Below are 27,328 nucleotides of genomic sequence, written 5' to 3' on the forward strand. Positions count from 1 at the left end.
TGACAAACTTTAGCAATTTTTGTTCAATACTTTAATCTAAATAGATTGATGTCAGTGATATCCAGTAAAGTTAATGAAATTTACCAATCTGACTGAGAAAAGAGGTAGATGCTGATAAGTTATGGATTTTTTTTTATCACAACATTGAAGAAAAAGATTGAAAGCTAGTTTATAGCTCTCTCTTTCAATAAGATCAATGCTAAGGAGGATTCACTTGAAGAACTCAACCTGGAAAGCTAACATCAGTGGCAAGGTGAAAACTGTCACAAGAGTATGATGCTTAGCAACAACTTAAGAGTTTAGATTGATCATGTGGTACACAATGGCAGGTAAAACTATTTGGCACTTAGTGTCACACATACAGTCCTGACAATTTGCAGTTGCTATTAAAGTGCATATCCCAGTTTTACAGCAGTCTGAAACAATTTTTTGTGCCTTTAGTGCCTTATAGTCTCAAGGAAAATACCCTGCTATTCTTCAGGAAGTTTGTCTGTGGTTTTCTCATAACTAACTTTTAGGTTTTAGTTTTCACAGTCTAGAATAAGAAAATTGTAACAAGGACTTTTCAAGTTTTGGAAACTAAATTACAGCATCTAAATTAATCAGATTTACATGAGAAGAATTTATTTAACTATCAATATATAGATGTTGTAAATTTCATCAATGTTATGGATGTCATGGATAATACCTTCACCAAGTTTGCTGATGAAACTAAACTGGGTGTATAGTGGACATGTCAGAAGGGAGAGCAATCTTAGAGAGAGGTGGGTGGGCTGGAAGAGTGGGCTAGCAAGAACTTTATGAAGTTTAACAAAGACAAGTGCAAGGTTTGACACCTAGGATAACATAACTGAAGAGCCCAGTACAAGCTAGGATCTGTGTGGCTGGGAACAACCTTGCCAAAAGGGACATGGGCGTCCTGGTGGATAAAACGTTGGGAGTCAGCAGTGTACTGCTTCAGCAGTAAAGGCAAATAAGGTGCTGGGCTGCATCCATGGGGCCTTTACAGGCAGAGAGACATGATCTTCCCACTCTATCCAGTGCTTGTCAGGACACACCTGGAGTACCATGTCCAGTTCTGGTTCCCACAACTCAACCAAGATACAGGCAGGATGGAGAGGGTCCAAAAGAAGCCACAAGGATGATCAAAGGGCTGGAGAACCTGCCCTGTAAGGAGACTGAAGGAGTTAGGTCTTCTGATCACAGAAAACAGAAGGCTCAGGGGGACCTGATCACAGAAAACAGAAGGCTCAGGGGGACCTGATCACAGTTTTCTAGTACTTAAAGGGCAGCCACAGAGATGATGGAGGTTCTCTGTTCCCAAGGAGCCACACAAAGAGTATAAGAGGCAATGGGTGCAAGTTGCATAAGAAGAGGTTTCATCTTGACCTAGGAAACTTTTCACAGTAAGAACAGTCAATCGCTGGAAAAACTTTCTCAGGGACATGGTGGAGACCACATCACTGGAGGTTTTAAAGAAGTGACTGGATAGGGTGCTAAATAATCTCATCTAGGCTCTCTTTTTCCCAGAAAAGGTTGGACTAGATGATCTTTCAAGGCCCATTTCAAACTGGGGTGTTCTGTAATTATATGCTGCTAGTATTACTGTTTTGGACAAAAAGTCTTAACTGAATGAATACAAAATGTCCTATACTTATACTGTCTTGCTGACACAGATTCAGAATAGTAGTTTGGAGAATTTATTGTCCATTTTCAATTTTCAAACCCTTATTGCCAGTATTATATTGTGCAAATTTTCATATGGTACAGCCTATGATCATCCTTCCAAAGCTGAAGAGTAGTAAGATTCGGTGACTTATGAAGGCTAACTTCTGCTGGCCTTCTTTCTATTGCTTTTAAGTGCCAAAAAAACATGTAAGACTTTTTACCTGTACTTGATTTTGTAGAAACTCTATCTGATAAATGATATTAAAGTATTTCTTCCCTCTTAATTTTCTTTCTATGTTATTACAATCCCAAAGTTTTATCTTCCAAAAGTTGGCAGCTTTACTCAAAAGAAATTTATAGTTACGTAAGACAGCATATTCATGTTTCTTGCTGCTTACCGCTGGCTGAGAAGCCTCATCAGCTTTTAACGGATAGTAAATTACGGATGCATTTTAAAACCAGGAAAATAGTGGAGATATCTGCAAATAAAACTTTTAATGGGAACTCTTTGTATCAATTAAGGGAAAAAATATATCTAAAAATGTGATTCAAGAGACAGATTTATAGAAGGCATAACTATAGGAACTTAGAAGGGTAAGAAATTGTGAGGGCTGGCAGGGAGCAAATATTGAGACAGAGAAGCTGAGTGTCATATTCTGGGAAGAGAAAACAAAGCACGAAGTTCTTACAAAAAAATACTTTTCAGCCTACCTGGAAATATTTAACCAAATAAAGCTCACTTAGAAACTAGAATATGTTTGACAAGTCAAGAAATGAGAATGAATTGAGTGTGAAAGACTTAAATCCAAAGTCATAAATTACACTTAAGAAGAGCTAAAAACCCAGGGAGTGAACATGTAATGTAGAATTGAGGAGAAAAATACTTCAGAAAAGGAGCTGAACTTATTCCCAACATCACCAGATGTTAAAAACTACAGGTGGTCAGAAATGTTATAAAAAAAATCAAGAAGGATCAATTTATTTAATAATATCTCCATAGAAAGAACATTTATACCTGAACATCTTTCATCTGTAAAGCCCACTAAAATGTATTTCAGGCAGGCATGACTGATAAAAGACCCTGCTCTGCCTTCAAACACATAAGCATAGTGAAAGTGTCACACTTTGTCACACTTACTAGAGGGAACAAAATAATTTAAAACTGTTATGAAAGAAAAAAAAAAGATTTTTTCTAATCTATATAAAACTATCTATTAAAGGAAATGACCCTAGAGATTCTTGTGGCAAAGAAGCTAAAAGATATTCCTTGCTTAGTAGGATAAAATGCTGTTTGAGCATTATACGTAGACTGGTCTACTGTTTTCTGTGCCTAAACCACAATGGCTTCAACAAAAGATAGTATAAATTTTTTCTGAATCATCACAGACTACTCTGAGTGGACGGTCTAGCATATTTTCCTAAAAACAAAGATCAGTTGAGCTCAGTCATTGTTTCATGAATTTTTGTAGTTCCAGTATACACACTATGATGGATAGAGTGAGCTTTTCAAAGTTACCTCTGAACCATGGTAAAGAAATTACACTTGAATCTTAATACAGGGTAAAATATTCTGTAAAATTTCTGTTTGAAGTTATATGTTTAGTTTCATGTTCTTATGGTATCATGTGAGCAGCTTATCTTGGTGGCAGGGTGAAAGGGAAAATAAGCCGCCAACTGTCAGATTCTGAGCAGTTATGACTACTTTAAAAAAAATGTTTTTCAGTGCTGCATTTTGTCAGTCATCTTTTTAAAATCTTCAAGAACTGTTGAGTAATTAGTTTTAATGAAAAATATTTTTTCTTATCAGTAGTTATGATTAATTTTTAAAGTTATGGCAGAAAGTGAATGAACAGCTACTAAGACAGAAAGTAGTTGTGCGCTGAGCTGGAAATCAAGAGACCTATGTGTTATTCCTGGTTCTGTCTCTTGTTCCCAAGGCACTTCACATCTTTATACCTCATTTTCTGTAAAATGGGATTAATGATATTGTAGCCTTTTTGTAAACTGGTTTGCATGTGAAAAGTATTACATAGACAGTATTATTCTAGCTTCTGTTATTCATGTTACCTACACTGCAGCTGTTATAGTTATGATATTTATACTTGTTCTACTGACTAATGAAGTGCTTCTCCTCTTCAGTGTATTTTTAAAAGGCAACTTTACTGATTCCTTTGTAATTGCCATAATTTTTCGTACCATGTAGTCCAATTTATCTGATCCCTGTTTTGTGGTGTATATACAAATATACACACATGTGTGGATACATATGTTTATCTATATGCATGTAAGCATATATATACACACACACATAAATAGATTACAAATACATACATGAAAGCCATGTACCATCTTTTAAAGATAATGTATAGAGGTGCTACTTCTTCATTTATTTTGCATTATAAGGCTGTATTACTATACTATTTTTCGTATTTAGGACTATTTCACCATTATTCTTATCAGACACCCACATACTATTTTGAAAACATTCTACACTTTTATCAAGGGTAAAGCCATATAAGTGATACTTTCGGCTATTAGCAAAATGCTGTGTTAACACATTATTTTTACTGTTCTCTGGAAATTAAACTTAAGAATAAGCAAATGGGAAAATCACTTAAAAAAATGAGCAGTCTTGTGATTTTGTTTTATTTCTAACTTGTTGTGATTGTGTAGTTCAACTAAAATTAACCAAACAAAGCAGCAAGCAGGAATCTGTCAGTTGCTTTATGTGCCCCCAGAGTTTTCTTCAAAGCAAGAACAAAGTGCTTCATTGCTTCTTTCCAAACTGCATAATAAGAAACAAACTTATAATGGTTCATTGCACTTCAGAAAAATGTCAGATCTTCTGAAGTGAACCTCAGATTGGTTCTGTTACAGTATGCTTAGGCACATAGCGAACACCACAGCTATGTTTGCTTGGTTGGTTGTTTTTTTTTTTGCTGTTCTTGTTTGCATTTTTCAGCTGTGAACTGTTTTAGCTGCTGAGAAGTAACATAATTTTTGAGTAATCAGTTGACTTAGTCAAATGATTGTGGTGAATTTTACTTTTTTCCCAACCATTTTAACAAATGGCAACTTTCTTTTTTTTTTTTTTTTGGTCACAATACTACCAATTTTCACAACTTCAAAAATATAATTTTCCTTTTATTATATTTTTCACCCTTTCTCATTTTCTTTAAACTTTCCACTTTGTCTGATTGCTTTGAGAGGGTGAAACCTGTGCCTTCTCAGCAAATGGCTGCTTTCTACAGAGGTACAGGCTACACACTGCTATGAAATTCCTTCTCAGGACTCAGACTCTTATTACCACTCCCTGCATAGTAATGCACGTTTTTTGCAATACTTTACAAAGAAGATTCTTACCCCTGAATCCAAGAGATATTGGTTTGATGGATGGACTGCTAGATGGATAGGAAATTGGTTGAAAGGCTGCATCCAAGGAGCCATTACAGTCAATGGCTCAATGTTCAGAGGGAGATCAGTAATGAGTACCTCAAGTACCTCAAGTGTCTGTACTCAAACCAACACTACATAATACTTCACCAAGCACCTAGACAATGGGATTGAGTGTGCCCTCAGCAAGTTTGTGGATGACATCAATATGAGTGGTTCATTTCATTTGCTGGAGGGAAAGGATTCCATCTTGAGCGAGCTTAACAGGCTTGAGAAGTGGGCCCATGCAAGATTCATGAAGTTCAACAAGGCCAAGTGCAGGGTCCTTCACCTGGGCTGGACAGTCCTCAGTATCAATAAAAACTGAGTGCTGAATGGATTGAGAGCAACCTGGCAGAAAAGGACTATAGGATGCTGGTGAGTGAAAAAGTAGGCGTGAGCTTGCAAACATAGAATCATAGAACGGTTTGGGTTGGAAGGCACCTTAAAGATTGCCTGGTTCCAACCCCCTTGCCATGGGCAGGGACATCTTCCAGTAGACCAGCTTGTTCAAAACCCTATCCAATATGGTCTTGAACACTCCCAGGGATGTGGCATCAACACCTTTTCTGGGAAACCTGTTCCAGTGCCTCACCAACCTCATGATGAAGAATTTCTTCCTTATATCTAATCTAAATCTACTCTTAGTTTAAAGCCATTGCACCTTGTTCTGTCACTACATGCCCTTGTAAAAAGTCCCTCTCCAGGTTTCTTCCCATTTCCCCTGGAAAGCTGATATAAAGTTGCCCTGGAGCCTTCTCTTCTCCAGGCTTAACAACTCTCTCAGCCTGTGTTCATTGCAGAGGTGCTCCAGCCTTCTAATCATCTTTGTGGCCCTCCTCTGGACTCACTTAATCATGTTCATTCATTATAACCATACATTCATTATAACAATTCTAGACCTCATTATTGCTAACCTGAATATGGCTCTTAGGTATGTGATACTGAGACTTGAAATATCCACCTTTTAGATACTTGACCCCATGGAGAAATTTTTCATATAAATTCATACAGACAGTTTTAAAAATAATAAGAAACCACAACCATAAACTTCTCATGCATAACTTCAAAGACATTGGTGAGCTGATAAGAAGAATCCTGCATTTGGCTATGCGTGGGGTGTGTGATGAAAATTTACTTCCTCCAAATATGAGGCACAGTAATGTGACTACAATGAAAATCAATATTCTTGTAGTAAGTTGCAGCATATCATTTTTGAAATGAAATAAAATGCAGAAAATTATATTGGGTTTGGTTTCAGTTTTGGATACCAAGACCAAACTCAGCCTATCTGATATTAGGCTCATAAGTGAGGGGGTTAAGACACATTTAATAGGCAGTAAGTGATTTGAAGCAATCGACATAAATTTTCAATGGAGATACTGAAATGGAGATTTCAAAGGAAAGATTGAAAATGTCAGAGTGTGTTTCAATCTTTAGAGGTATCAGGGGTCAAAGGGACCAAAGGAACAAGATGAAAGTAATCTAAATGTGACCATATAAGCCTAAACAACTAACTGAGAGACCCAAATTCCCCTGAGGAAAAGTTTCTGAAGACTTCATAATATAAGTGTTGCGTGATATTTATCTTTTGTAGCTTTGATGTGTTTGACTCAAACCATTCCCATGGATTTCTGTAAGGAAAGATACCTGGAGCATAGACAATAGACAGTAGTTATTCATTCTGCCTCATGTCACATTAATGATCACAAAAGAAAAAGTACTGGTATGTTTAAAAGCTTCTTAAAATTCATATTAGTCCTGTTTGTTTTGTCTTTTGCAACTTCTGTCTGTTGTGTCTCCATACATTTTTGGTGTTGGCAAATGGACAAATTGCTAGTACCCATTAATGATGTGCTTATTACTGAATTGCCAAACTCATAATTATTGTAACGACTTGTAGTTTGCATGTTTTTTCTGAAAGCAAAATTGATTTTTCCTTTGATAAATTTTGTTTTGTATTCATTGCCTGTGAGAACATCATTTTCTTACCAATAAAAGAAGTGAGCCATCCTAAAAATGTTCAACAAAGACCCAAATTATTTTAAGTAATTGTTATTATTTATTACTATATTATGAGCAGCATGTTTATCAAGTGGTTTTACAGGTTATTGTATTTGGGTTGTATGAAAACGTTTTGGTAGCAGAGGGGCTGCAGGGGTGGCTTCTGTGAGAAGACACTGGAAGCTATACCCATGTAGGACAGAGCCAGTTCCAGATGGCTCCAAGACAAACCCACCACTGGCCAAAACTAAGGTAGCACCTTACAGATGTAATAACGTATGCAAGAAAGGATAAAAAATGCTATGCAGCAGCTCTGGGAAAGATGACTGAGAAAATTTGAGAGAAACAGCCCTGCAGACACCAAGATCAGTGAAGAAGGAGGGGGAGGAGGTGCTCCAGATACCAAAATAAATATTCTCTGCAGCCCATGGAGAAGAACATGGTGATGGAGATTGTCTCCCTATAGCCCATGGAAGACCATGGTGGAGCAGACATGTATGCTGCAGCCGGTGGAGGACCCTATGCCGCAGAATGTGGTTACGCCCTGAAGGAAGCTGCAGCTCGTGGAGAGGAGTCCATGCAGGGGCATGTTTTCTGACAGTGTGGAGACCCACACTGGAGCAGTCTGTCCCTGAAGGACTGCACCCCATGGAAAGACCCATACTAGAGCAGTTCTGCAGCCCATGGGAAGGACCCAGGAGTTAAAGGACTGTATCCAGTGGGAGGCAGTCCACAATGAAGGAGGCAAACAGTATGATGAGAAAGGAGCTGCAGAAACATGTTCTGGACTGTGTCATGTCCTGCCCAGAGATATCAGTGAGGGGTGACGTGGCTCAGATTCGTTGGTCGCCTTGATTGGAAAAGTGTATATTTGATAATTAAGGTTCATAAGCAAAAGACTTTTATTTTGCAGCTTGGGCCAACTGGCAAATGATTTGGTGGTGGAAGGAAGGAAGGAAGGAAGGAAGGAAGGAAGGAAGGAAGGAAGGAAGGAAGGAAGGAAGGAAGGAAGGAAGGAAGGAAGGAAGGAAGGAAGGAAGGAAGGAAGGAAGGAAGGAAGGAAGGAAGGAAGGAAGGAAGGGGAAGGAAGGAAAGGAAGGAAGGAATGTTTGAGACATTACCCTTTTAGTCTCTCACAGACTGTCTGCAACCCTCTTCCCTCATTCCCATATGGTGTTTGGGGGAAGGAAATAGAAGTTAGGCATGAAGTTGAGCATGGAAAGAAGGGAGGGCTAGAGGGAAGGCAGTTTTAGCTCTGCTACAATTAATTTGCAATAATTAAACTAAATTCCCCAAGTTCAGTCTGTTTTGCCTGTGACAGTAACTGGTAAATTATCTCCCTGTTATTATCTTGACCAATGAGCTTTTCATGATATTTTATTACCCTGTGCTTCTGAGAAGGAGGAGCAATAGAGTGGTCTGCTGGGCACCTGGTTGTCGTCCAAGGTCAACCCACCACAGCTACAGTGATTTAAGTGCTTTAGGACTACAAAGCAAACCCAAAATCCAATAAAGAACAGCACTAACCATCGCCTAAGACTTTGCATTGCATTTTTATGATGAACTCATCTTCTGAGTTCAAAACCAGATTATAAATTGCTAGTCTCCCACTGAAAACACGGGAAATCTTATGCTTCCATTTTCCTTAGGAAAGGTTTTAGTTGCCCATATATATCTATCATATATATCTATCACTGCCATTTTAGACAACTTGGCATCTGAGGCCAACTACATGATGCTAAATTGTGATTTTTGTCCTTCCATCTGTTCTTGATAATCAAAGAAAACAAAAATTCTCACCTAGAAAACTTCAGAGGTCACCATATAATTTGTCTCATGAAAAGTAATCAAAGGAGAAATTTAGGGATACAATGCAAAAGGACCTTTTTCTCAATAAAATTTAACTTTAAACATGAATTTAACCAGTACTTAGAAAAAAAAAAAAAAAAAGGTAGAGGAAAGGCCAATAAGAAATCCCAATTGCATCATATTAACACTTATAGATCGCAGTATGTCATCACTGAATTAAATAAAATTATGAAGTCACCTATTTAATGAACTTTAAAAATCCACAATCACCTTTCATCTCCAGGGTAATTGAAACCAGATGTATTTATGGTACTGTGTTGTCAGCTGTTATTTAAAAAATGTAAAGCAGAGTTGTAAATATCTTATTTTAACACTGTACTATCACCCCTGTAGCCAGTAATAATTGTTTGGGGAAAATTGTTATGTCTGTTAGATCTTCTATTGCTTGGAAAACAATTTAATCCACATGTATTTTATATATAATATATTTTTATATATATTTACAATAAAGACTCTGTAAAGTCTTATTTAAATTGAGTAGATTGTTCAGTAAGAAACCAGACTTGAGGTTACTCAGGAGCAGAAAATATCTAGGTGATGAATACTGACTAGGTTATGCCTACCTGAATATGATCCTTTCTATCTTTGTGTATATTATCAAAAAGCACTGTGTAAGAAAACACAGAAAGAAACTCAGCGCAAAACATGATTCTTGGAAAGGTCAGTGATGTTTAAAAATGGATTCATATTTTCTTAATAGCTTAGTCCTCATTCTACCTAATGGTGAAACAGAGTTTGACATTGTACTAGTTAAGGTATTTCCAAATGTTAATTCATACAACTCTATAGCTAGCTCTATTCCAAAATTTTTATTACATTTTCCTCTTAGCTACCTTTCTAGTACATATATGTCTCATTACTTCCCAAGGGCTTAGGGGACAAAAAAAAAAAAAAAATCTCCTAGAGGAAGCATTGTTTACTTACACTTTACTTACACTTCCTACATAACCCACTCATCTTAAACAGATCAGGTATGTTAAATCGTTATTCCAGTGGCACAGTGGAGGAAATTGTATAGCAGACCCAAAAACCCCAAACACTTAAGGGAAATTAGTAGGTGGCAGAAGTGTTTCGGAAAAGACTTACTGAAGACCTTAGCACAGCAAAAATTAGGGTGAAAAGATCCAGAGCAGTGTAAATGCTAGCCCATAAAAGAAAATATTATTAGAAAAGAGACTAAGTATCTAGAATAGCCGGATGTTGAAGAGAAAGTAATCTTAAGAGCCTAAAGACAATCAGTTGCCCAGGACAGTCAGAAGAACAAAATTCTGTAAAAGTTTGGGGACTGAAGCAAAGCAGCTGAGGAGAAAAGATCAAACAGATAGGGTTGCTGAAAGAAGATCAAAAATTCCCTGTACTACTGCAAATGCAATGGCAGGTGACTGTGCTTGGGAGAGTTATTGTGGATATATATTCTTAGAATGTACTCATAGAATGCATTTTAAGATACATTTCCAGATATTCATTTGCAAACTGGTCACTGGATTTATTGCTATTTTCTTAGGACATGGCAATGCACAGGTAGTAACTGTGCCCTAAATAGATTGTTGGGCATTTTCACAGCAACATCTGGTAAAAAGTATGTTATTTCCTTTTTTTTTTTTTTTTTCTTTCTCTGGTGTGCTTGAGTAGGAGGCTATATTATTTTAATCAACCAATACAATGCTTCCTAGATATTTTGAAATCTAGCTTGATTAGGAGCATCACTATGGCTACTTTAAATTATCTCATGAATCAAGGCAGTTTTTAGAAACCCAAGATTTAGGTAATATAGTGATAGATTTACATTTATTACTCTTAAAATTTTCATTTTGACAGGATTTGCACAAGTCAAGAAGGAAAGATAATGACAGGTATGGTAGAAGTGTTTTGAAAATGACTGCTCTAAGCGTAAAAAATTCACAAAGTAAAATATTGACCTGAATGCATAGCTGGCACAGACTTAGTTGAAGAGGAGACAGGGTAGAACAGCAAAACAGAAAATTGATAATGATTGTAGGGTGAGTATCATCTTGATGTTGTCAGTTAAGACAATGCTAGTATCCCTCTTTTAAACATTTCTGTGGCTGACTATAGACCTCAGATTTGAGACAGAAAAATTTGCATTTTTACATAATTCTTCCAGTAATATTTTGTTACCTTTAAGAGATAAAACAAATAAAGCATCTTTTGAAATACTGCCTGTCACTTTTTTCATATTTCTATGGGTACTTTTAGCTAAATAACTGTATTCCTTATGTAGCAATGCCTTTGATATATTGAACTGAATGCAATATGGAATTTGAGATTAAAGGAACAGATGTAGACTCTAAAACTGCTTGACCAATTTCATGAAACTTTAAATAGTTCTAAGCCAAGTTATCTATAGAAAGTAGTTTTAAAGACAAACATTGATTAGGGACAGCTGATAATGTTTGGAGTGGAATTGGACTCTATTTTCAAACCCTTATACACATATCTACAACATTGATGTTCCCAGCTTACCTCAGTGTCTAAGCTGCAAGACAATGGAAATGTGGGAGGTTTCATTGCCTAAACAATTGTATGCAGTGTCACCTGAGGTGCTTTGGGTTTTAGCAAGGTGTCTGTACAGAGCTGGCATATACAGCATTGAATGTCCAAGAGATATACCTCCTCCTGGAGTAACATACAAAGAAAAACAATACTCCACAGAACTCAAAATAGTGTTAGATGCCTATGGTTAGGCAACTCAATCCTACATGTTGTCAACACAGTCAGTGAAGAGTTCAGGGAGCTATTTAGCAGAATAAATACAGGTATTCATACTACTTGAAAGTGATTTGAACAGTTCTTCTGACCACATGGCATATAATTCAGTCATCAGAATGATATGGATTTCCATGTTGTATGCACCAGTCCCAAGAGGATGTCTCAGATAAGTAAAGATTTCCCATGCAATGGTGTCAAAGCCTTACACATCTGTAGTCAAGGAAGCAGGATTTTAGGTTAAAACAAACTAAAAATCAAGTTATTTTGGAAAAAAAGAACTGAAGGACTCAGAACTAAATAAATAGTTTACAATGAAGGTGGTAAAACACTGGAACAGGTTGCCCAGAGAGGTTGCAGATAGCCCATCCACAGAAACAGCCATGGTCAGGTTGAACAGGGCTCTGAGCAGCCTGATCTCAGTGAAGATCATGGCAGGGAGGTTGGACTACATGACCTTTAAAGGTCCCTTGTAACCCAAACAGTTCTATGATTCTCTGATTCTATGACTGACTCATCTTTGGAAGGCGATGGTATAATCAATTCTGTGTCCGGAAGCTGAAATTAGACAGTTACACTAAAGTTATTTACCCATTTTCTGACATGAGTGACCACAAGTGACAGTGGAACCTTATGCCAATAATCAATCTTGATTCACTACTGCTAGAACCTGTTTCTTTGAGATTAAATATATTTTGATTTACGCTATTTATTTATATACAAGGTATGGTCTAATTCAAGTCCTGTTACTGGACTTCGATAACAAATTAATTCATCAGATTTCATTAGATAATGAAATTATTACACAAGTGATCAGGTTAGGTCATAAAACACATATTTGGATTGTGACCCTGTGGCCTATAGTGTGTTTCAGATTTCAAGGCCTTTTGGAGTGGTGTTAGAAGTTAAGGGATGACTGAGAGCAAAGACACAAGAGGGAAGACAGTGTCAGCTTTGAAGAGGGATCAGGAATTTCAGGCTTCCAAAGAATAAAACAGCACTGCTTGTTGGAGTAAGAAGAAAAGAGGAATCTGTATGTACTCACTTTCATTGACATATAATTGGATGACGCTGCCACTTTCACTTTTTTGTTTCTCAAAGCTCCTATTTTTACTATTAATATCCCTAGAGTAAAGGTGACAAATCTACAAACAGAGAGGGAGATATCTGCAAGAATGCTATCAACAGCCTGCAGGTACCACATGAACTACTAAGTAAAATCTCTGCAATAGTTCAGAAAAAGGTGGTTTTGCTTTTATATAGGCTGGCACTGACAGGACACAACCAAAAGACTTTGTGCAACTTTGAAAACTCCTTCTCTCCAGTGGAAGTGTAGAAGTGACAAGACTGAGGACCATGCTGACCATTTGTGCTTGTCCCAGGTGCTTATTATTTCTGATAAGAAAAAAATGGTATGTGCCTTACAGGACAGTTTGTGCAAATGCCATTTTTTGTTTACTGTTTGACTTTGACAGTCTGTGTTTTCCCAGACAGACAATAGGAATGTAAGAGGAAAGTTAGCTATTACTTACAGTCTGCTGTCAGTTTAAGCATTCATAACCTGTCACGTCTTGTGAGAACTGAAGATGCAAACCAGTCTGTCTCTGCAGCAGCTCAAAGAAATACGCCAGGTGGAATGCATTCCTTTATATGCTTGAATTACTTGAGAAAAAACATAAACCTTTTAATAAATGTACATTAGTAACACTAATGAGCTCCCCTGCACCACTGAGAAAATATTGAATACACAATGTCTAGAAATCTGCATTCACCTTAAAGGAGACCTTTAAAAGTGCTGAACTAGTCTACAAAGATTTTTTAAATCATAGGATTTTCTTACTAACTTACATTTTTCTAAGTCTAAATTACATGGAATTTACCTTTTCCACTTTGTTTTCTTACACACTGATTTTACACATTTCTACTTCAGCCATGATACAAAGATGAGTTAAGTGATGCACATTTGGCTTTATATTGCAAAGACCTTTCCAAGCCATACTTTTCTAAATAAATTGACAATAAAAGGTATAAAAAGATATCTTTAGCTTTTTCTGTTGATCTATCCACACTTAATCATAGGAATGTTCTTGTTTGTTTCGACCAGACCTTTTTGATCTTCACTGAAACAAAGTGGTCCCATTGATATAAGAATAATATTTTAGCAAAATATAATCTCTAAGTAAACTTTCTATTTAAAAGCATTAAATAAACATAGTGCATACCATTTTATATTGTTATTTTTAACACAAAAGACATTGGTTTAGGCATATTAAAGATTTATGTTTATTTTTTGTGTAACTTTGTAAGAGACTCTTTGATTTTACGGGGTGTTAATCCACTAACAATAGCCACTACGATGCTCCAGACTTTAAGTCTGAGAAAATTTGGGTTTTGCTCTTTGAAAAGTTCTATGACAATAAAGCTACATTTTGTTTTCTCTGAAAAATGTCTGCCATACCACCTAACACAATCCAGACTAAAGGCTCTTTCCTTTTATATTTCACTCTCTCTATTTTCAAAATGCATCTTTTATAACTTGAGTTTAACTGGTTCCATTTGATCTTCTGATCATCAACCTTACTCACTGGTTCTACGAAGCTTAACTCAGAACTTCATCTTTGGACTTACATTCCTTAATGTAATTTGTACATTTTTGCTAAAAGGGTTGTTACACGTTCCTTTTATAGCAAATGAGAATGATTTAGACTTTATGATAGACAGGATTTAACATGAGCCCAGAAAAATGTTTCAGCCCCATCTGTTTCTAAAGAATTTAAATTGCCACTTAAAAAAAAAGGGTTGTAGTCCTTATGTTTGTCATGATGCTCTGAAAATCCATGAAGAAGTGCACAGGGTATGGACAAGAAAACACTAAATGTAGGCAGAACTAGCAAAGAACTACGACAGCTAAGTAAAATCATGAGATTTTGCTAGTATTAACAGGAGTTCATTTTCTTCATGAGATTTCAGCTCAAAAGTTTAGATTTCAACAGAAACTAAGGAAATTAGACATTTTGAACATAAAAAGAGATCTATCTTTCTAAACATATTTTGAAAATTTAATTCTTATCTCACCAAGTATGAGTGGAACTAAATTTCAATGGATTAATTAAATATTTTAGTTAAGTGAAATCAAAATGAAATATTATTTTTACTATCTAAGTTTATTTTTTAATGTTGAGAAATGCCAAGTACTTTTTGAAAACATTTTGCAGACATATGGTGCGGTATGCTTGTACCATTGAATGCCATCTGCTGTCTAGGCTTAAATGCACACTGATTTTTCTTTTAATTCACAATGAACATGAAGAATGAATGTGACTCATGTACTGCAATTTGGCTCAGTCATTGGCAGGTGCACATTTAAGGCATAAAACATATTTGTAATCATAAAATAGTTATTTACAAGTTCCCATGTGGGTAAGTAGCCATTAGTAACAAATAATTGCATGTCAGCCTATGCTGCTCCGAACCACCATACTGAAAAAAAAATAAACCAAACCAAAAACCTAGTAAGATGAAAGTATTCCCTTACTGATAACTGTGTAAAAGTTATATAATTTATACTGCCAAATTTAAATCTAATAAAGACTTCAAAAATTATATTAAACATGTACGTGGAGACCTATAAGCACAGACTCAGAAACATTAAAGATGTCTAAATTATAAAATACCCTATGATGCTTTTATTATATTTGCCCTGTAGTTTTCTGTTGAAATGCATTTGCTTCAGTCTTCAGATACCTGCTCAAGAGAAAAAGAAAGACATGCACATGCTCTAAATTTTTGCCATCTAAACAAGAAGAGGACAAATTATCCAGAACAAGAGACAGTCATAGAATCATAGAATGCCCTGAGATGGAAGGGACCCACAAGGAGTCCAGCTCCTGTCCCTGCATATGAGAACTCCACATTTCATACCATATGTCTGAGGTCATTGTCCAGTCTCTTCTTGAACTTTGTCAGGCTTGGAGCTGTAACCACCTCCCTGGGCAGCTTGTTGCAGTGCTCCACCACCCTCTGGGTGAAGAACCTTTTCTTAATGCTGTGCTTGATGCACCCCAGGGCATGGTTGGCTGTCTCGGCTGCCAGGGCACACTGTTGGCTCATGTTCAACTTGCCGTCAACCAGAACCCTCAGAACTCTCTCCACGGAGCTGCTTTCCAGCATCCCATTCCCCAGTCTATATGTACAGATGCAATGTATGCTGATAACTTTGGCTGTCATCTAGAAAAACAAAACAAAACAAAACAAGACAAAACAAAACCTTTAATGATTTAATAAATACATGGATTTTGAATGATTCCTTCAAAAATTCAATGTAGAATCTCAATGCTGAATTGTGTTCAGATGTACACTGAAGACAGTGAAAGAACAAGTCTTATGAGGAGCAGCTGAGGGAACTGGGGCTGTTTAGCCTGGAGAAAAGGAGGATGAGGGGAGACATCGCTCACTACAACTACATGCAAGGAGGTCATAGCGAGGCAGGTGTCAGTCTCTTCTCCTAAGTAACAAGCAATAGGATGAGAGGAAATCACTTCAAGTTGCACGAGGGAGGGTTTACTTTAGACATTAGGAAAAAAAAAAAAACATGGAGAGGGATGTCAGGCATTGGAATGTGCTGCTCAGGGAAGTGGTTGAGTCACCATCCCTGGAGGTGTTGAAAAGATACATAAATCTGTCACTTAGGGACATGGTTTACAGGTAAACTTGATCTTAAAGGTCTTTGCCAACTTAAATGACTTTATGAAAAAAAAAAGGAAAGAAAAATAATTCTTCCTAATTCAATTAACCAAATTCTTCTTATTATGTTTAACAACACAACCATGATTTGCTAGTTTAATGTATTTAACAAGAAAGAGTTACTGCTGTTTATGTAACTAATGGAACTGCATATAAAAAAGAGGTTTTCTTTCTTAAATATCTTGCCTGAACATTGTTTTATTTTCTTCTTTCCATTGAAAATCAGACTAATTTAGTCAGACTGTCTATGCTGTATATCTATCTGCCTTTGGTTTTCCTAACAATTTATTCACTCATTGGTGGCTGGGAAATTTAGCACAAGGATAGAAGCTATGCCTATACTGCTGTTCTTGGAGGAAAGTCCTGTCTCTTGGAAATGATCCATTTTAGAGGAATTTCTGCATTGTGGACTCATGGCTTGTTAGATACTTCACTTGAAGCAACCCTTTATGTGCATCCTGTTTTTGAACTGCTGATAAGTTTTTACCCTGCAGTGGTTTTTACCCTTTCTTAAATACGTTATCACAGAGGTGCTACCAGCATCACTAATGGGCTCAGCTTTTGCTGTCAGCGGGTCTATCCTGGAACCAGCTGGAAATGTCTCTGTTGGACATGGAAGAAGCTTCTGGCACCTTTTCACAGAAGCCACCTCTGCAGCCCTTCTGCTACCAAAACTTTGTCACCTAAATCCAACACATCTGTGTTGTCACCCCATATGATAATGCACTGCTGATTCACTCATTTAGTTCAGGTGAGCGTGTCCTTAGTCTGTGTCTACAGAGCTGTGCTGCTGACAGAAGGACCACATTTCTCCTGCTGTTAAAATAAAATGTTGCCGTTTCCATTACATGCACAGACCTCATTTTCAGTAGTGAAAATTATATGAGTCATTTTATCATCATCTCAATTTCTTTGGTGCCTCAACTTTTTGCAACAAGCGTGTATTGTACTTCTCATACATGATTCACCATGAATAGATCTCACGTTTACAATACCTTACTACCGAGCAGTTACCACCCATTTCTGACAGAAGACAATAATAGTAAAAAACCCAAACTGATTAGATGGTATCCCTCTATAAGCAGTGATACCATTCCTCAGATGAACTGAGGAATGCCTGACCTAAATATCTTTTGGTTCTGTAAGAATAGAGCTGTGAACTAGAGCAATGTATGAGTCAGCCCTTTGGGACATCTGTAGGGGAGGTTTTCATTTGTTTGTTTTCTTCTCTTGTGACTGGAAAGTAGAAAGGATCTTGAAGATGTAATCATAGAAAAAAGTAAAAAAAAAAAAAAAAAAAAAAAACAAAAAAAAAAACACACCAAACCAAACAAACAGAAAAGCTGTATACAGAGAATATTTTTACTGATATATGATAATGTTTATCCAGGTGTGTTGGATGGATGTGAGGGCAGTGTGTGTCTGTCTTTCCTTGCTCTGACTCAGGGGTGTATTAGTAGGTCCATCAACCAAAGCAGCAGGACTCCTGCAATGACAGAGTCAGAAAGCACTGATGAAACTGTACTGGCAGGAACAGGCATGACTTCGTCCCCTGGTTTTTGGGAAGTACTGGCAGCAACTACACTTTTATTTTGGCCCCTTCTCAACACGTACAATAGCCTCAGGGCCTGGCAAGTTGATAGAGATGTGCACTGTCCCTTGGCCAGGCAGTGGGGCTCAGCAAGAGCCCCTGGGGAGCTGTGATGTGGTTCTTTCCAAAACCCAAGTGGCAGCATCATTCACTGTCCCATGCTAGCAACAGAGGTTGGCAGGCCAAACACACTCCTACAGGCTGAGCCATCAAGATGTCCAGGACTGTGCTGCTTCCAGGACTGAGCCCCTCATTCTGTAAAACACTGTACTGAGTTTTCCTGGGCCATCCCGGGCTGCTTTTCTCTCTGGTGGGCAATGAAATGGAAAAAAAATCTGAAGATGCCAGGCTAGATCCTTTTGGTGCAGGGCCTAGATGGTTTTACCTTTTATAAAAATTATTTTTATTTATTGGTTTTGGTTATTTTCTCTCAGTTATCTCAGATGAAAAATGAGCTTTTTAAAAAGTGCTAATACGTCAATGGCTAAAGCTACTTTGAACAAATCCTTGCTATGTCTTTGGCATTCAGAAAACACCAGCTAGTGTTAGGATTATCAGCTGACATGAACAGAAAAGTGGTACTTTGCCTCTTTATGTAGGTAGTGGGTCAAATAGCTCAAAATTGTGTCTTGTGACCATTCTGGAGTGTCTGCTCAGCCTTATACGAACAGAGCTTCAAGTGAAAAATGAAAGCTTCAAACATTTAACCTGTCAAGAACGGCAGGTGATATTCTTAGAGTAGCATTCAAAGTTCTGAAAGATGGACAGTGGTATTTGCTACGATCTGGGATCCTTGTTCTTCTCACGCTTCTTGGGTTTTCTCAGTTGCCCATCCCTGAGAGGGGAGAGTCTGTTTCTGATATTTTCCTTTTCTTGCCTGGTTGGCCATCACTCCAATAGGCCAAAAGACATTGGATGCACTTCTTTTTGTACAGTTGTGCTGGTTTTGGCTGAGGCAGAGTTATTTTTTTCACAGTAGCTGTTTTTGTGTTTGTTCTGAAAACAACGTTGATATTACAGGGATGTGTTAGTTGTTGCTGAGCAGTGCTTACACAGATTCAAGGCCTTTTCTGCTCTTCACACCATCCTACCAGTGACCAGGCTAGGGGTGCACAAGAATCTGGGAGGAGACACAGCTGGGACAGCTAACCTCAACTGACTGAAGGGATATTCCATACCATATAACATCATGTTCAGCAATAAAACTAGGGAACAGCTTGGTGAGGGGCACTGCCAGCGGGCTGGCTGGGCATCAGTCATTTGTTGGTGAACAACTGTTTTCATTTACACCACTTCTCTTTCATGTATTTTATTTTTCTCTCTTTGCTATTTTCATTTTAATTTTTCATTACAATTTTGTTGTTGTTGTTGTTATTTAATTTCATTTTACTTTATTTTAGTTTAATTTAGTTTATTAAATTATTAAATTATTTTAATCTCAACCCACAAGTTCTATCACTTTTACCTTTCTGCTTATCTTCCCCCCATCCCACTGGGGAGAAAATGAGAGGCTGTGCGGTGCTTAGTTGCCAGTTGGGGATAAATCACAATAGTTTTATTTAAAATAAATATATTTTATAGACTCATAAACTCTCCTGTGACATAACTGAAGTATGGTATGGCAAATTCAGAAGACTTAAAAAGTGCACTTCTGATTCAAACTGAAATAATTCTACAGATTTCTACAGATTTCTACAGCAGCTTATGTTTCACTTTTTCCATTATAAGGGCAGACATTTTGTGCAAATACTTATGTAGATTCCTGTTACAGTAAACAATTGGAAGTACCACTAGAGAGTTAATCACTGATTCCAATCTGTTCATAGGCACATTGAGTGAAATGAATCTCCACCTAGGTTAAATAATCATCAAAATGCATACATGACTTCTGTGATCAAGACAGTTACATTCCTTACATAAAACTAATATATTTTCTTGGCAAATGTGTACTGAAGTCTTAACCCTGAGCTGACCTCTACCTTTGCCTAAATGAAAATGCTCCAGAGGCACAAATGTGAGCTGGTTTTAATCAATAACTGTAACAAAAATTTTACTTAAAAGTTTATTAAAAATGGATGTATCTTGTTTTCTAATCAATGAAGTAGTTACATTTGTATTTATTCAAAAGTTCTACTTTATTATTTCTGTATATTGTAGGATTCTAAGCAACAACTATATAAACATGACTTTTTTTACATCTAAATTAATGTCTTTAGATCAAGAAACCTATTAAATGAACAGTACTCCACACTCACTTTACAGTTAGCAGAAAGAAATAAAAAATCTCCAGAGAAACACTCCATCTAAGATCCAAATTGCTTTCTGGAGGTGCTTCTCTCTCTTTATTGACCGCATAAAAAGCCTTGACATTTCTCTAATGTTAGGAAGGATTAATCTGAACCAGAATAACTAGTGGTGTTCCTATAATTGAATTAGCTATGCTTCTAATTTTTTCTTCATTTTCTATTTTTCCTTTTTTGATTACTTTTTTTTCTCTTTCTCATTGTACGGTTACTATGCATGTATGTTAACAATGGCTAGAATCTTCTATTTACTAGGAAGTTTCACTAGAAATCTCATTATATAAATCAAACAAACAAGTAAATACAGAAAGGTAAGTTCTGTGGTTATCCAAAATACTTTTCTGTATCCTTCAACCTCAAATAATATACTTGTCCTTTCTGTAGTCTTTTAATTATAAAAAACTTCCTTGGAGCACGCTACCAAAGAAGTAGGTTTTTCCTTGATTGTTTAGTTTGTGGAAAGATATGGCACATCTTTTTTGCAAATATTTTATTTTGTATTTTATTATTTTATAGGTCTAATAAGGGTCAATGATCTCTTAATACCTTATTTGAGAGAAACTCACTCTTTATAATTGTATGACTAAAATTTTGTAACAGTCTCAACCATCTTCTTATTTAGAATACATCAGTCCCTGAAAGCATTAACAGATTTGGTCCTTCTTGTGGTTTTTGAAAATTGACTTTGTTGATTATAGGCTTCTTCTACTATGTTAGCACTTTTTCTTAATCTTTACTGCCAGCCTTTCTTGTCAGCATTGAGTATTGCAACAGATACCTACACAATGTGGTGTTTTAGGCACCTTTAAATGCCTCATTTACATAGTATCAGAACAATTCATTATCTTTAATGTTTTTCTTCTTAAAATGTCCCATGGGGAATAAAGTACTCTCATCCTTATTCTCAAACAGCCTAATGAGAGACACATATTCATTGGTAATTTAAAAGCTAAATTCATCTACCTAAACTCAGTGACAGTTAAGATCTAAAATATTCAACTCAATTTTTCTCTGTAATTCTAGAAAAGTTCGAGTCTCCTGTAATACCCGTGTTATGTCTGCCAGTTCTGTGAAAATGTCTTAAATATCCTAGAGCATCTTAAATTGCATTAAACACCTATGTTTAGGCCAATTCATCAAACTCTAAAAGCTTAAAGAATGTTCTAAGATCAAGTGAGAGATCCAGCAAAACCTACCTGATCTGATAAGTTTGAAACATGCCGGAGACCTAAAGCCTATTCAGTTTTACAGGCAGACAACTTTCCTTGCTTAACTGAGTAGTCAAATTGGGCATTTTAGCATAAAAAAATAGTCTCAAAATTGGGTTATTCTTATCTAGGTTAACAAAACGTATAGCATTACAATCCACATTCGAATAATTAACTATGGTTAGAGTATTTGGATAGCAAGTATCCCTAAATCTGTGATAGTTTGGACTCATGTCAAAAGAGTGGAAGAACATCTGGTCTAAAAGGTATTCTAACACAGTAGTTCCCTGTTGAATTTCAATCAAAATGCAGTGCAAAAGCAAAAATCTTGGCTTCAGGAAGCCTGTGTCCCTGTCTTACTGGTTTTACTTAATCTTACTGAAGACCTCCACTGCCTATTCCATAATCTGTTGAAGTGCCTTATTTTAATTTGGGCTGTTATATTTTATTAGAAAACCAATTACATTCCTCTTTTTATTATGCTATGTTATAATATCATAAATAGGTATCATATATCTGATATATATGTCACATATGGCTTACAGGATAGTCTTTAAGCAGCAGCTGCAGGCGATATGGAAGATCCAAGGTGAAAAGTTTTGGAGAACAAAGAAAAATAAGATAGCCCAAAAGAAAGGACTATTGGATAGTATTCAGACAAAAATTTGCTGCAGTGTAGATGTGGAAGAGAATGAAAAGTGAGAATCTGAAATTTTGGAGAGAAGCATAAGAGGTAATTCACAAGAATATGGTGCATGAGGACTGTGAACTAGGAAAATAAAGGGAAAGGAAATGAGTGAAAAAGCAGTAATACTTCTGGGACAAATTTAATTGATAAGAAGAAAAAAAAACCTGAGTTGGAAGAGAGCTACAAGGATCATGGAGTCCTGCTCCTGGCTCCTCATAAAGCAACGTAGATGTTGCACCATTTACCTAAAAGCAATGTCCAAATGCTTCCTGACCACCAGCAGGCTTAGGGCTATGACACCTTCCCTGGGGAGCTTACTCCAGTCCTTGAGCACCCTCTCAATGGTGATCCCCAATACAGCTTTAAGCCATTCCATACCATTCTGTCACCAGACACCAGAGGGAAGATATCAGTACCTCACTCTTCACTCCCCTCATGAGGAAATTGCAGACAGCAATAAGGTCACCCTTCCCCTCATGAGGAAATTGCAGACAGCAATAAGGTCACCCTTCACTCTCCTCTTCTTCCACTGAACAACAAATTTCTTCCACTGAATAAATCAAGTATTCTCAGCTGCTCCTCATATAACTCATGCCTTCTAGTCCTTTCTCCATTTTTGTTGCTATCCTTTGGGCACATTCTAATACTTTTATGTCCTCTTATATTGTGGAGCCCAAAACTATACACAGTACACAAGGTGAGGCTGCACCAGTACTGAGTATAGTGGGATAGATAGCTATGTTGTGCTTAATGCAACCCAGGATATAGCTGGCTACCAGGCTTTTGGCCACCAGGGCATGTTGTTAACTCACACTGAGCTCACTGTCAACCAAAACCCTCAGATCCCTTTCTGCAAGACTGCATTCCTGTCTCTTGTCCCCAAGTCTATATGTACATCTAGGGTTACACCATCCCAGGTGCAGAATTTGACATTTTTCCTTGTTAGACTTCATACAGTTGGTGACTCTCCAGCAGTCTAGTTTATCAAGTTCCCTCTGCAAGGCCTCTCTACCCCTGAGTGAACTAATGGCTACTTCCTAATTCAGTATAATTGGCAAAGTTACTGTGCACTCAGTTCCTGTGTCCATGTCATTGATAAAACCACTGAAGAGAACAAGTCCTAAATACAAGCCTTGGGGAGCACAACTAGTGACTGGCCACCAGCCAGGTGTTAACCCACTTGCTAGAACAATTTGAGCCTGACTCTTCAACCACTTGGTCACCTGTCATATGGTTTACATATCTAGCTGTATGCTAGACATTTATCCAGAAAGATACTGTGAAAGACGGTATCAAAAGTTTTTCTAAAATAAATTTAAAAAAACCACAAATTGACTGCCTTCCCTTTGTCCACATGGCAGGTAAGCTTGTTATAAAAGCATATTAAGTTAGTAAGGCATGACTTTCTCTTCACAAGCCCACGTTGACTTTGACCAAAGACTGTATTGTATTTCAAGTGTTTTTCAATAACTCCCAGAATAATCTTCTCCATAATTTTACCTGGCACTGAAGTGAGACTGACAGGCCTGTAATTAACAGGGTCCTCCTTCTTGTCTTAAAAACTGGAATGATATTTGGTAGCTTCCAGTTGACTGGACCTCTTCAGATCTCCAAGACAATTCTTCCAATTCCAGACCCTCGTATCTGTTGTGTAAGGGCACCTGGAAAGAGAAGGTAGATAAGGAGAAGCTTCTCTTGCTGTTCTGAGCAGAGGCTGGTTCCCATTTGCCTCTATCCTTTAAATTGTTGCCTTCTGTATGGTGGAGACAGATCCCCATCATGTTGTGTTATGCCTAGCTGATGTTTCTGTGCCAGTGACAGAAGAGTATGGTTCCACCAGTCAATCTCTTTCTTGGATTTGTCAACTTTCTCCTGAAGCTCAACCACCAAGAAGAGCAGTTCTTGTACCTGGGCTCATGTCTCACAGACATTGTCGCTATTGCCCTCAGACACCAGTGGAAAGATTGGGCACACTCTGCAGCTGGAGACATGAATGGCTGCATGTTTTCTTGGGCTTTCTGTCTGGGTAGCTGGGTGTTCATACCACAGGGAACACAGAGGACATAGCTTTCTGTCAAGTGGTCACCATTGCTTGAGCCCCCTGCAGGGAGATTATGACTGGGTGCAGGATCCTCAAGGCAGTTGGTCTGGTTGGTGAGCCTGCAGTCCCTCATCGTCTTATTGTCCTTCGGCAGATGGTCATCCTTGCTGCTGCTTGGTCCCTTTCCCCACAAAGGCCAAGAGTGTCAGGGGCTCAGAAACTGCTTTAACGCTCTACCTCCAAGGTACCTTATAAGACTCACATGCCTCTAATCATGTGGCAACTGCTACGTCTAACATTGGCTTCCCATGGTTTGAACTGTGACACGTGCATGATGCTTGACTTCCTAAAATGCCTGTCATCAGGTTTTGGTTGTCTTCTAATGCAGAGGCTGCACTAGAAGACAGTGTAAATATGCAATAGGAGATTTTTTTTAAAAAAAAAAACAAGGTTCCCACACCCAAAAAATCTATTGCAGTCTTTGCAAACATTTTGTAAACTTTCTGATGACATACATATGGATAGATGCATAAATCATTATACATTCTAAGAACCAAGTCTCGGCCTTTGTCAACTACTAAAAAGATCCCTTTATTTTGCTGAAATTCCTTAATACTTCAACAAGATTATCTGACACATGGAAACTTGGACCATTTTTCTAAATTTGTGTTTTACCTATATAGTAAATTTAATACAAAGACAATTGAAGACCAAGGTTTTTCAGTGATTTAATACTTGAAGCTTCCACTGTCAACTTTGCAATATGTTCTCATTAAAGATGGGAAGAGAAGAGTAGGAAAACATCAAAGCACTGTTAGTCCTTCATCAAGATATATAAGTCTACATTTTATTATGCTTATTGAATTTGATTTTACATTGAATTTTATGATTGCTGTATTGTATTTTATTTTACTTGAGTTTGGGGTCTTTCTTACATTATTTTATTTTTCATCACCATGTGTAATAATGATGTCTCTCACCCCACTGGAAATGAAAGTTTCTTAAATTCTTTAGTGTTTTAAAAATGGTAGTATTTTCTTTTTGCCTCTTATCTCCTCCACCCTCCCTTCTCTGCCTGCCTTGTTTGTAATGGTCCAGCTTCAAGCAGATGAGGCAGACAGATTTTCATGGTCTGGTACCTAAGACACCTTTTTAACATGTGCAAGATGTAGGTTCAACCTTCCTCAAGATGAGAAAAGTCTAGGATGCAGTTCTTTCACTCTCATTAATCTGTTATCTAAAAAGTAGTCACAAGCTTGGCTGTAGCCCTTAAGCAAATCAAACTTTTTGGTCAGCTCCAACTAAAATATTGGCATCTGTCTCTCCAGAACAGTCGTGTGTGACTACAGTTAGATATTCAGGGAGCTTTCAGGATAAATAAGAAAATGTCCCAATGAAATTAGGGGCCTATAGATCTAGGAAGTCTTGAAAAGAAGACAGATTAGATTGTTGTTGTAAACTCAGTGATCGAAAACCCACCCTGAACTGGATGGGCTTTAGGACTGCAACCTCAAATTATTAAATGTTTGAATTACTTTATGTCAAAAACACTGGCAGCTGACCAAGTTGAAAAATCTGATGATACCTAGCTTTTTTCCATCTTCAACAGCACATTACAACATGAGAAATGAAACTATTATATTATTCCCTGCCACAGATGGTATTCACAGGTTGAGATTAGTTTTTATTAGTAATATCAATCTTTTTTACATATTTTCCCTTTATTATAAGGAAAGAGGCAGATGACTGATAAATTTTAAAATAATATGGACTAAGTCTCCTCCCCCTCACCAAATGGCTAAATTGATACAAGAAAATTTGTACCTTTAATATACATTTTAAAAAAATGTTTCTTAGAACAAACCAGGGGGAAAAGATTGTCAGTTTGGGTAATTCCAGTTTGAAAATAATTGAAAGTGGCTGTCATATTACATAAAGCATAGGAATGCTGCTGAATACTTAGAGAGCAACCATGTAATTTCCTGAAAATAGTCCTTAAAGGATGTGCTGTCAATCAATGCTCTGAGTTCTTTATTTTACAAAAATTCAGATTATGAGTCATACTTTTTCTCCTAATCTGCTATTTTTTCCTTTCCAAGGATAAACAAGTTTGTACCATAGCCTTCATTCCTCCTACCCATGAAATTTTATGGATTATATTTTGTAAAAAGAGAGTAAGAGATGTTTGTAAATCAGGAAAATTTACATATCCTCATGAACTCCCTTCCTCAGTCAGTCCCTCTCATTCTCTTACTTTCTCAGCTGTTATTGCATAATCTCACTCTAACTTAATAGGAGTTTAGCCCAACTGTATATCGAATGTTTGTTTTATAGAAATCAGCATCATAGGCAAGTATAGTGAAAGTCAATTTCCAGTTCCTTTGCTCACACAGCAGTACTTCATTCCACAAGTCGTTCTCTTGGATTGAATTCTTGTCACCTAGCTTTGGTCGTAGACTAGTTTTGCATTTATTCTATCCTTTATACTTAAACTTATGGGAGAAAGAACAACTGGTGGAATGAAAGACTTCTAGTGACATAATTGTTCTGTCTTAAGATAGACTGAATGCTGGAGGAGAGGGTTCATCTGCACTGATTCTGAACATCTAAAAGTTAGATGTGTAATCCGAGGTAGTATATCAGACCTTCATTATTGCTAGTGGTAAGAAAAACGGCAACTGAAGTGCATAAAAACAGGTGCCTACTGTCACTTGAGGTACTGGTATATATTGACCTCCAAGTCTCCTCTTCAAAAGGGTGCAGATTTCATTTAAGTACAATGCCATACAGCTCAGTCCCATTTCGGTGTACTGTATACCCAAGCAAACTTGGTGAGGCAGGCCGTCCCCCTGCAGGCCATGGAGGACCACAGTGGAGCAGAGATCCATCTGCAGCCTGTGAAGGAACCCACACTGAAGCAGATGGATATTCTCTGAAGGAAACTGAGCATGAGAAGAGCATGAAAAGGAAGGAGCAGCAGAGACAGTGTTCTGGACTGACTACGACCCACATTCCTCATCCCCTTGTGCTGTTCAGGGAAGAAGATAGGAAAGT

Source organism: Streptopelia decaocto (assembly GCF_964273445.1).
Source record: "Streptopelia decaocto genome assembly, chromosome: 1".
Taxonomy (NCBI): domain Eukaryota; kingdom Metazoa; phylum Chordata; class Aves; order Columbiformes; family Columbidae; genus Streptopelia; species Streptopelia decaocto.